The sequence below is a fragment of the Amblyraja radiata genome, chromosome 10 (genome assembly GCF_010909765.2).
Source record: "Amblyraja radiata isolate CabotCenter1 chromosome 10, sAmbRad1.1.pri, whole genome shotgun sequence".
Taxonomy (NCBI): domain Eukaryota; kingdom Metazoa; phylum Chordata; class Chondrichthyes; order Rajiformes; family Rajidae; genus Amblyraja; species Amblyraja radiata.
Window position 1 is genome coordinate 44,271,997 of NC_045965.1, and position 12,843 is coordinate 44,284,839.

Here is a 12,843-nt window from a genome sequence, read left to right on the forward strand (position 1 = left end):
GACTTGGTTTGATATCCAAATTGGTCGTTGATGAGAGCTGGATATTTAATAATGTCATATGTACCCAAAAGTCTTTCAACCTGTCTCACCTCCCACCGGTCCCTTATTGGAATATCTAAAATAGTCCCATCAAAATAATTTCTATTCTAGCATATGCTCCTCTTTGCTTTGCCAATACAATATGTGTATAGCAACATTTTCGTGGAAATGAGGCCTAAGCATATTATTCCCATGTATTATTTATTTGAAATAACATTGTCCTTTACGATAAATCACGATCATTTTGTATTAATATTTTGTATGTAATGTGAGATAAGACAGAACTTCCTTTCATTCAGTGGAAACAATCCACAGTTCATTTAGTTTAAAAAAACAAAAAAAAAACAATAATCACAAATCATGGTATCATAAGTGGTTAAGTAGTTTTCTTAAGAAATGGATCTGGATAGTTTTGGGGAACGTAGAAGCAATACTAAGTTATGAACAAAAATTCCAATTCAATTAGTATTGGTTAACTGTTCTTTAAATGTATACATCATGTGAACAAGGTTTCAGGCAATATCAGCAAAGTCTGGGCAGGAGTTGCACAGGTATGAAGTGTTAAGTTCAAGTGAGTTTATTGTCATGTGTCCCTGTATAGGACAATGAAATTCTTGCTTTGCTTAAGCACACAGAAAATAGTAGGCACCTTTAGTAGGTAACCTTTGCCAATAAACTCACTTGAACTTAACACTTCATACCTGTGCAACTCCTGCCCAGACTTTGCTAATATTGCCTGAAACCTTGTTCACATGATGTATACATTTAAAGAACAGTTAACCAATACTAATTGAATTGGAATTTTGGCAATCTGGCAATCTTTATGGACACTTAAGATCCAGATGCAGCAGCTGCTCACGTTCATGTGCAAACTTGGAGACTTAGATTAAAAGTTAGTAATTCTGGAGCTGAGAATAGCATTTCCAATTTTATGAAATTTTCCTAAATGTTGTTTCACTTCCAAGAAATGTGTAATATTGGTTAAGAATCAAAATTGGAAATTTAACACATTTTATGTGCATAATACAGAAGAAATGGGACGGTTAATAATGGATTTGATGCAGGAAAAGGACAGAAAAAGAAATAGCGAAGTTGATGATGGAGGAACAATAAGTTATGCTGAATGTGTGGTTTCCACCTTAATGAAACTAGAAACTAGCCTTCTTACTGCTATCTCTGCATTACGATGTATGTTGTTTTGAATAGTATTCATTTTAAGAAATGTTTGTTTATGCCTTAATATTGTGATTGCTATCTTTTTTATGATTTTAATTCAAGTGGTTTTACAGTTAACAATCTTTGGTCAAACTTCTATAGTGTCACCATCACATCACATAATGTCTTGTTGTGATTAGTTAGATCAAATTGCAGAGGTTGGGCGAGTAGGGATGTGTTGGAAATACCTATGGAGGTTGGGAGGGAAGGGATACATTCAGTGGATGGAGGATCATATGGAGCAGTCTTAGAATTACACTGATGTGGATTTCCCTGAGTTGAGTTAACGGAATATTGTGCTTCTTTGATGTTTGTTTTAATTTAAGTGTGTTATAATGGTATACTTGACAGATTTTTTATTTTGCCTTCAATCTTACATTGCTAATGAAGTTTTATATTCCCCATTTGTAACCGAATACTGAGATTTAGAATTATATATCCAAATAATTATTTATTTTCTGACAGAGGGAAACTTCACATCTTGCCACTAGAAGGCATTATAGCACAAGGATTTTCATATACTGTGTATTATAGTTGAATCTGCAATTGGGAAATAGTCATATGATTGAATATGAGGTTTTAATTTTTATAATGCTGTTTAAGACGTTTAAAGTTATTGGTTCCATAGTTTAAATATTTCGGCTAAGATTATTCACTTCCATTGCTACCAATGGTCTGGTTTTGATGGGGGTTTTTCACATTATACCACGTTTCTGATCAGCTAATGAATTTGGTCTATAAGAACATGCAAAAGGAGGAGCAATGTTGGGCCAAAAGCAGCTGAGAATTATTTTGAGATATTAAATGATTCAATAGTGCCTTAAAAAAAAAAAAAGTGGATTAGCTTTTAGGCATGTTTTCTTTAGAATATTGACTTGAATTGACCCACATGCAAAACATCAGGCTGCCTACAAGTTAAGTTAAACTTTGAATAATTGCTTGTTTCAGCTTAAATACCATTAAACTGAATCTCTAGAGCTGATTCTTCACCGCAGGTGCTGGCTGACCTATTGAAATTTCTAGCATTTCCGGATTTCCAGCAAAAGTAGTTTTTTACTTTATTTCTGCACTTATGAAGGTGACATTAAATCTTTTCTGATCTCGATATGTTCTGAAAAATATTCAATTTCTGTCATAACCCAGTACACATAAAACTCTTTCTGTCTTGCACTAGATTTTAAATAGACAATTGCACCTGAATCAACTGTGAGCATTGATTCAGTCTTCATTGTCAAACATTCAAAGAAGGTTTCCCCAATATTTGTATCATACATAACTTCACATGAAAGTATAAAACAGGCCCTCTCGGCATTGAATTGGTGTCAGATACTGCATGCAAGCCATCATCTACACAAAAGGTGCCATATCTGGGTGTTCTGCCAATTACACTGATTATCTTGTGCCTCTTTCCATGTGCAGGCTGCTTAGACCACTGGAAATGAATGTACAACCAACTAACCAAATATTAAAATGACCATTGATTTATTTGGACCTTGATCAGTTGCACCAATTCACTCATTGGATGATGAATAGATGTGGTGGAGAACCACCTGGTGGAAAATAGCGGTAGAGTTGCTGCCTTACAGCGCTTGCATCCCGACTATGGGTGCTGTCTGTACGGAATTTGTATGTGACCACGAGGGCTTTCTCCCACACTCCAAAGACATATAGGTTTATAGGTTAATCAGCTTGGGTTTGTATACTTACAATTCGGTGGGCCGAAGGGTCTGTTTCCGCGCTGTATCTCTAAACTAAACTAAATTTGGACACATCATCAATGTGGAGCAAATGGAGTTATGAGCATGTGAGCCATTGCACTTCTGCAGAGACAAGAAATTGTGCACTACCGAAGCTGTCTATGGAAGAGAGGCCCTTTGTTATATTCTCTAGCTGAAATAATTACGCAATGAGTTTGTGTCGGCAATAGAATAAGTGAAAATACTTTTAGGAACATGGGGAAAAAAGACTGACACATAATTTCAACTTGATTGACAGGGGCATGATTAAGATATAAGAAACATAAAGTTGGCCACATGGTCAATGGAAAGAAAAGCATATCTTGCCATAAAATATGGTTTGTTCAGATAAAGAAACTGATCAAACCAAGAAAATAGAATTAATTCGAGAGAAGTAAGGTAATGCATCTGGGGATTAGAAACACCACAAAGAAATGTATAAACATAGTGGGGAAATTGAGAAATGCAAAGGAACAAAGGAAAAATGCGTCTTGATTATTTCTGACTCCATTACCCATCACTGGTTGGAAAGAAAGATATCCATATGTTTAATTAAGGGAATGATGGCCCAGGTGAGGTTTGTGTTTTGAACTGAATAGGTTCAGGTGAGAATTTAATTAGCATATAAAATTAAAAGGCTTAATGTGGTTGAATATGAAGAAAAACAGAAAGGTAAATAAAAAGGTACTAATGTTTAAGGTTTAAGAAACAACTGCAGATGCTGGAAAATCGAAGGTAGGCAAAAATGTTGGAGAAACTCAGCGGGTGAGGCAGCATCTATGGAGCGAAGGAAATAGGCGATGTTTCGGGTCGAGACAAGAAGGGTCTTGACCCGAAACGCTGCCTATTTCCTTCGCTCCATAGATGCTGCCTCACCTGCTGAGTTTCTCCAGCATTTCTGCCTACCTAATGTTTAAGGTGATGATTGATAGAATTAGAGAGGTTCTGAGGAAGATCAAATTCTAGAATAGGCAAGGACAGCTGTTTGCTGTCAAGGAAGAATTACACTGAGTTTGGTTGGCCACAATACTTCTGAATGATAGAAGATATACTGAGAAACAAACAGAACCATCTAGTCAATGGAATATTGGATCTACACAGTGTCAAGACAGCGTTTCTCATTGCATAGAAGCACAGGGCCACCTCAGTTTATTCATGAGAAACACTTGAACAAAGAGCTAAGTGAGCTCTGAGCACAGATGCACATACCATTTGTTAAAAATAAATAATGTACGAAAATTATATTTCACATTTATAAATCCCATTTTTATAGATTTTATAGATTATAAATTTGATTGCACATCATTTAGGCACTGTCCATTGTATTCCTCCTACTATTTGGGACGACAGATGGCACAATGGGCTAAGTGTTCGGCTGGCAACCGGAAGGTAGCCGGTTCGAATCCCGCTTGGAGTGCATACTGTCGTTGTGTCCTTGGGCAAGACACTTCACCCACCTTTGCCTGTGTGTGAATGTGTGTGAATGTGTGTGAGTGATTGGTGGTGGTCGGAGGGGCCGTAGGCGCAGATTGGCAGCCACGCTTCTGTCAGTCTGCCCCAGGGCAGCTGTGGCTACAGAAGTAGCTTACCACCACCGAGTGTGACTGAGGAATGAATGAATAATGCGATGTAAAGCGCCTTGAGTATTAGAAAGGCGCTATATAAATCCCATCCATTATTATTATTATTATTTGGAAGAAGACAGCAGCAGATCAATAAATGGACATCCAAGGAGCGACTGGCATTCGAGAAATGCCCTTTGTGCTACAAATTGCAAATCTTGCCTTCCCCTCTTAGTTTAGAGATACAGCATGGAAACAGGCCCTTCGGCCCACCGAATCCTCGCCGACCAGCAATCCCTGCACACTAACAATATCCAATACATACTAGGGACAATTTACAATTATACCAAGCCAATTAACCAACAACATTGTACGTTTTTGGAGTGTGGGAGGAAACCAGAGCACCCGGAGAAAACCTATGCAGGTCATGGGGAGAACGTACAAACTCCGCACAGACAAGCACCCGTAGTCCGGATTGAACCCGGGTCCCCTGCGCTGTAAGGCAGCAATTCTGTCGTTGCGCCATCGTGCCGACCTAAAATTGTACAGGAATCACTTGTGACTGATTCGTGAAGAGGCTCAAGTCCATCTGGACATCTGAAATTGCACAGGTTTGTTCTGGAGTCACTTCTCCACCATTTTTTCCTCTTATTGAAAAGATCTTGTCTCTCCATTGGCTGGAGAAGATAACGCAGTGTACATCATTGCGCAAGCAGACAGTGAACCAATCTCCAACTGGATTGTAAGTTAAGAATGTTTACATTTATGGTTGTTATTTTCTGGCTTGACTCAAAATTCCTAAATTCCATACAGAAAGTTTAGATTTTACAGTATTGGCGTCTTACTTGGACTTGAAACCAAAAGACGAAGTATGGAGTTAAATTATCACTGACTGTCTATGATTTTATTTTCATTATATTTAGCCTGCTTTTATTAATGTTTTTTTTACAACATTTATACATTTTATCTGAAACCAGAATTTAATCTTGCATTTTTCAGTTTTCAAAACTGGTTAATATGTTTTTGGAGGAGTTATGATGAAAGATGTGAAAGTGAAGTCCATGCCAGAAACCCAGACATTGCTTCCCCATTTGGGGAGCACTGAAGCAACTTGCTGGGCAGAGGTTTTCAAACACCTGAAACAATTTGAAATGTAAAGACAGCATGGAAATATCAGCTAATATATTCCCTGGATATAGATCAATAGGGAAAGGATGCATCAATCCCTGTTCCCACTGAATACTTGGCTTTATTTGTTTGTAAAGCAGGTTGGCATCACTGCCCTGCTACCAGCATGCTAGGGAATCACTTGTGACTGATTTGTGAAAAGGCTAAAGCCCATCTGGACATCTAAAACTGCACAGGTTTGTGATTAAATGTTTCTGTTTTGATGTGTGAAGCTTCTGGAATCTGTCATTTTAATTTGCCCTTGTGCCCTGCTAAGGTACGGGTATGCATGGAGGCTTTATTTTCATGCCTAGTGTCAGGCTGAAGCCATATACAATCTGTGATAATGATATTCATAAACTAGCTTCACAGCATCTGGTGAGGTCAGGTCATCATTCCTGTTGGTGAGCAATCTGTACTTTGTGGGGTTTTTTAGCCAGGATTGTTTAGAAGCATGGGTATATTGAGGATTTTAACAGTGGGATTTGACAATTGGGCAACCATTTGCATTTTCCCTTTTTGGAAAAGTTAGATCTTTATATTTGTTCATATGTACGACCCTTATCTCCATGTACAAAAACCATGGAACTTGTTGCACTGCATTGCACCCATTCTAAAGGCATTAACCTAATACCAAACTGCCTGCAATGGGTTATATTTCTGAATAGGACATGTACATGTTGCCAAATATCTGCCAGTGGAGCCCGAATGGGTTGAAGATAGCTAAAATAAAAACACTTTTGAAACAAAAAGAACCATTGTCTGTCAATTAAAGAAAGGTGAACCTGGTAATAGATTTGGAGTCCTTATAAAGGTTGAAGAATTTCTTATTCCTATAGCTCTTTAAAACAAAAATATTTTGAATAAGCTCACATTTAAAACAGGCCATTGAACTGCTGAGACGCAATTGTTAGTTTTTTTTCTTATTACAAAAATGGCTTAATGGTGCTTATATAGTGAGATGCTGCCATTAAATGAAATGTGTCTGCAGTTTGTTACAAAAAATATCAGAATAGTTGATTTGCCAAGATATAGAAAGCTACTGTCAAAGTGTTGGTAAATGGGATTACCTAGATGTGTATTTGATGGTTGGAATAGTCATAGTGGTTGTTATACTATTTGATTCCATGACTCAGTGACACACAATACTGGAGTAACCCAGCTGGTCAGGCAGTATCTCTGAAGAAAAGGAATAGATGACATTTTGGGTTGAGACTATTCTTCAGACCATCATCTGCAGTTCCTTTGTACACATATCAATTACACCCAGTGGGTTACATTGGACAAGGACTTGCCCTTTGCTGGACTTCAGACTTCCAAAACGGACACTGTATTCCAAGCTCCAGCGTAGGAGCCCATTACCATACAGAGGAGAAAATTTGGAAGATCTGCTCAAAGCCTTGAAACAAAGCAACATGGGTGTTCTGAGGACGAAAGGGCCTGAGATATATAGAGTAATTGGGCAGGATAGCACTTTATTCCTTGGAATGATGGGGGCTGAGGGGTGATCTCATAGAGGTGTACAAAATAACTCGATAGCATAGGTTTAAGGTGAAAAGATTTAACAGGAACCTGAGGAGCAACCTTTTCCACACAGAGAGTGGTTTGTATATGAAACAAGCTTCCAGAAGAAGTGGTTGGCAATAACCAAATTAAAAATACATTTGGACAGGTATAAGGATAGGAAAAGTTTCGAGAGATCTGGAAACATGAGTTTAAATCCCCCATTAGCTACTGGGGGATTTCATCAGTTTCACTGATGTTCGTACTTAGTCTGGTCTGTACTTGTCCCCAACACCTTGGCAACGTGTTTGCTTTTTAAACGGCTCCTCAAGAGCAAATGATGCTCTTCATAGGCAGTTAGGAACAGACAATAAGAGCTTGACTTGCTCGTGACACCAATATTTGTGAATGAATTTAAAGCCAATGAGCTATAGAGTTAAAAAAAACAACAATTATACTCTTTTTAACCAAAACCAAATTACACAGGAATTAAGGCTTCCCCTAAAATATAAATTTCCACTTAATTATCTTTAATGTGATCGAAGTTCCCCAGATAGTTGACCTCACTGTGGCTATCAACCCACTGATGTACACTGGTGGAAGTCAAATTGGAAAAATAACTAATATTTTTTTATCACAAGCTGTTTGCTCTCAAAAAGCCAAGAGGAGAAAAAGTGTCACACATTTCAATGACGTGTACCAGAGGACATAGTTTGAAAAGTAAAAGCTAGATCGGTGTTTCAACATTTCACTCTGCCTTTCTGAATAAAGAGAAAAAAAAGTACAAAAGGGAATGGTACTGAATGACATTGTCGATCCAAATGAAAAGAACCAAAGACCAAGACGTAAGCTTTGATGTTTTTTGTTCCCCTACAATATTCTGTTCAGCCCAAACAGAGGAAAATAAAACTGAGCAGAATAATTGGGAGCAGTCTGTTAGAAGTGCACACTATGACAAGCAGCCCTCATTTACCATGCAAGTTGTGTAGATGTGTTTCTACAGGAGCAGTAAACTTAAATTCATGATAATGCAACTTTAAGAAGAAATGAATAAGGTTTTAAGTAAAAGCAATGATAACTAATTAACAACTGCTTCAGTGTGCTGAATATCAGAGAAGCTATATATTGTGCCTATTATCCCATGGGTATCCCTATTATTAACCATTACAGATGATGCAGTGCTATTTTTACACTGAAAAAAATCATGTTTATGCATTTTATTACCATCCTACCTGTCATCTTACCATACCCAAGTGGGCCATAAATGATACTAAGTAAACTTTGCAGTATATTCACAAAGCTCATTAGCTGCTTAATGTGTGTAACTTTGTTCAGAATTGAACTTTCTTGGAATCAACATCTTGTATTTGAATAAGAATACTTTTGGCCGGGTCAGCAGTCACTGCAGTCAGCTTTTAACTCTGTCACATAAACCAAGTGAAACATTGTAAATGGTGCCTATATTGTTGGACAATTTTGGACATGTCAAATAATGTTGCCGATCAGCATTTTGCCAATTGCTTACCAGTTCAATTACGTCCAATACTCATGGACACTGGTGTCACGTTTTCTATTTCAGAAAGTGTTTTTTTTAAATATTTCCATGCTCCCAGTTTGCCCACACATACCAAGCAAGTGTAGCTCTGAATAAACAATTTACAAACAATTAGGTCGTGAATGAGCTTTATGAATATACTGCAAAGTTTACTCATTTATTGCACAGTTGGGTAAGGTGCGATGACAGTAATAAAATGCATAAACATTCATGCCACTTAGGGATGGGCAATGATGGAAGCTTGAAATCATTGTATTCTAACAACAGATAACATTTTATTTTGAATGGAATAAGGAGCAGCCTTTGATTGCTACTACCAAAGCAGTAAATAAAGTCTGTTTCTCTTTCATAGATCTTGCTTGACCTGAGTATTTATGGTGAAAGGAATGAACAGTTGCTTCTATGAGTCTAAATGCAAGTCTCTTCAAGTAATTTCTGTGAGTCCTGACCTGAAATGATTTATGCACTTTGAGTGGGAAAGTAATTCTTAATATTTTAAGAATTATGCTTTTTTCTTTAAAAGCTGAGAGCTTATGGAGTGATCCAATAGAACAGTGGCACAGCAATAAAGTTGATGCCTAACAGAGCTATTGGCCCGGGTTCGATCCTGACTTGTGTCTATACGAGTTTGCATGTTCTCTCTGTGACCATATGGGTTTTCTTCAGGCGTGCCGCTTTTCTCCCACATTCCAAAGACGTGCAGGTTTATAGGCTAATTGGCTTCTGTACAATGTCCCTAGTGTGTAGGGCATAGAACTTGTGGACTTGATGGGCCGAAGGGCCTGTTTACATGCTGTACTCTGAATGAAACTGAATTCCTCAATTGGAAAATGATACAAAAACCTAATGAATGGCCACTAAATGCAAGATAAACCAAGAGATCTTTAAATCTTTGAATGCAGTTACTTGCAGCTGTAATTTTGTCTGTTTTTTTTTTAGCAAATTCTTTTATATGCTAATTGAGCAAATGCTGAAGGAGTGAGATTGAGGAGACATGATATTAGAGTAGTTGACTTGTGAATATAAACAGCAATCAAAATCTGGTAAGAAAAGGGTAATGACCGGTCATTAAAATGTGAAATTTCTCACCTTATAGATGCTGTCTGCCTTGTTTTATTTTTATTTTTAATTCTGTTATAGCTTTTGTGGTTAAATGGGATATATCCAGACTTTAACATTGATGTTGACAGTGCAAATGCCTAAGAATTTGAAGATTATTGAGTGGCATGTGTCTGTGCAGAAAGATCTCCTCTGGGCCCAGGAATTTGGCTGTAGGCCTGAAGTTGAGTGGAGACGGTGTGGGAAAGACCAGGACAGCACAGCATGTGCCAAAGGGACTCTGACCTGCAACATTAACTTTTGTTTTTCTTTACACAAATACTACTGAACGTTTCCAGTATTTTCTGTTCTTATTTCAGATTTCCAGCATCTACTGTTTTTGTGATTTTCATGTGACTGGCTGGGATGGAAATATGGCTGGTGTTGTACTTTGTATGTGTGGTCCCAGTAGTTTTTCAGAAAGGTGACCATTTATCAATGCTGAAATGGTGATAAGCAGTGCAAATAATATGTATAGGCTGCGCTGGCTTCAAAATTTATTTATTTAGCGAATGCAAAGTCCTTTAGCCAAGCAGTTGCCTCTTGATCTGCTGTATGAAGGGTGACAAGTCCTCCTTTGAGTCTTTGTTGAGGGCATGCTTCAATGATGTGTTGCATTGTTTGCTGCTCTCCACAAGCACACCGTGGGGTTGGGCTGCTGCCCCATTTGTGAAGGCTGGCCAAGCAGGGGCCATGTCCAGTCCTGAATCTATTCAGCGTCGTCCACTGCTTCCTTGGGAGATTGGTGCCAGGGACCGGTAGGGTGGGGTCTGACACCAGATGTTTATTTGGGACGTCCTTGGACTCCCATTCCTTTTTCCAAGCTGATTGGATGGTGAAATCAGCTGGTGGTGGGTTCTTCCAAATTGGTCGTCTAGATGGAAGTCGAGCAGTGGGTGGGTTGAAGATGTCCATGTGAATTGGCAGGTGAGGGGAGTTTTTGGTCTTTTGGAGCATCCTTTGAGTGAGGACTACTCGCCGGATGTGTGGAGGGGCTATGTTGGATAGGACAGGGAGCCAGGGGAGTGGTGTTGAGCTGATTGTTCCTGTGATGATCCTCATTGTTGAGTTCAATTGGGTGTCCACATGGTGTGTGTGGGATGACCTGGACCAAACAGGGGCACAATGAGGCTTCAAAATGAGAAAGGTCAACAGTACAGAGGCTCAAATGATGGTCAGCAAGGACTCAATGGGCCGAACTGAAAGAGACCACATTCAGTATTTTATTTCTGTATGAATCTATGACTTTACCATTGAGAAAAGTCAAAATGCCTTTTTAGGAAAAAATCTTTCTGGAAAATCTCAGATTTTTTTTTCACATCGAAAATCAAGTGAAATGTCAATGCAAAAGTTAACAGCTCTTTAAATATATGACCATGATAACATAAATTTGAATAGCTGTTAACTCTTCTCCACTTTGAAAAAACGAATTGCTTTTAAGGTCTTGCTATAGTAAAACATCCACCTCGCTCATTGGGGTATGTCGGCTCTCTCTATTGTGTGACTTGCTATCCAAAATATATTGGCAGCTACATCAATAAATAGGCTTAACCTTAACTTTTTACAGTTCATTTCTAACCCAGAATTTAATGCCACTTTGATAAATCACTAAAACGCTAAATTTTCGACAACAGCCTTGATGAATTTCTGTTATAGAGATATTATATTATGAAAATAGAATTATTTTTATAACCAAGTTTGGTAGAGATTTGGGGCTAATGGAAACCAACGGTGGTGGTCCTTCAACTTTTAAATGGAAGGCATCGTTCTAAAAGTGGTGAAAGCATTAACATTAATAATGTAAAATGTATTGATAGAGTAAATTGTGCATTCCATCATAAGTTGATTAAAGTAAACAATTTTGTAGTGAATGTGTTACATTTCACTTGACAATGAGATGGTTACGTGTTTTATTGAGTTTCCTAATGATCTATGAATTTTTTGGCCATTTACTTTGTATGTTCCAATCTAGAACTGAATGACAAAAACATTAAAAATATGTCGGGTATCTCTATCAACTGATAGTTAATGTAATTGCCTGTACTTAATATACAAATAACTCCATAAAATCCATATTATATTCTGAGATTTATAAAATGGATAATTTTCTCACTTGGATATGAAGAATAACTTTGAAAGAACATTCATTTAAGAGTAGTAACCTGTTTGAGGGCTAAATTCACGTGTAATACTGTTGAGGTAAATTGTGCAAACCAGCCATATGATGGAACAAAGATAAACAAAACAAGTTCCTTTGTGACACATCTTTCAGCTGTTGTTTCACTGCGATTAGTCATCCTTTAGGTAGGTAGGAATCTTTCTCAAATCAAGATTTCAGACAACAACCTGGATATAATAATGTAGCAGAGGTAATTCCATCAGAACAAGGAAGCAACTGCTCTGATGTCAAACGTCTATTAACTATGTTCAAGTTGGACAACAATCCAAAAATTACAGTTCCAAAGAAATGTCTCTGGTGCATGGAAATGATGAGTGTCATTTGTGTTTGTAATGTGGAAATCACGATCCATTTTGATTTACATTTAGAATTAAAAGGGCAGCACGGTGGCGCAGCAGTAGAGCTTGCTAGAGCACTGGAGACCCGGGTTCGATCCTGATTACGGACGCCGTCTGTAGGGGAGTTCTCCCCCTGACCTGCGTGGCTTTTCTCTGGTTTCCTCCCACACTCCAAAGACGTACAGGTTTGTAGGCTAATTGACGGTATAATTGTAAATTGTCCCTAGTTTGTAGGATAGTGTCAGTGTCTGGGATTCTGTGGTGTTTCTGCACTGAATCTCTAAACTAATTAACATTAATAATGTGTGAATATATATTTTCCAGGTAGTAATGGTTCACTGGGAATGAGCGGCTGTTTTTTTTTTGGTTACAGAATATTCTTATGCAAGAGATATTGAAACATCTTATTTAGATCATTTGATAGGTCAGAATTGGATTTCTCCAGTCAGAT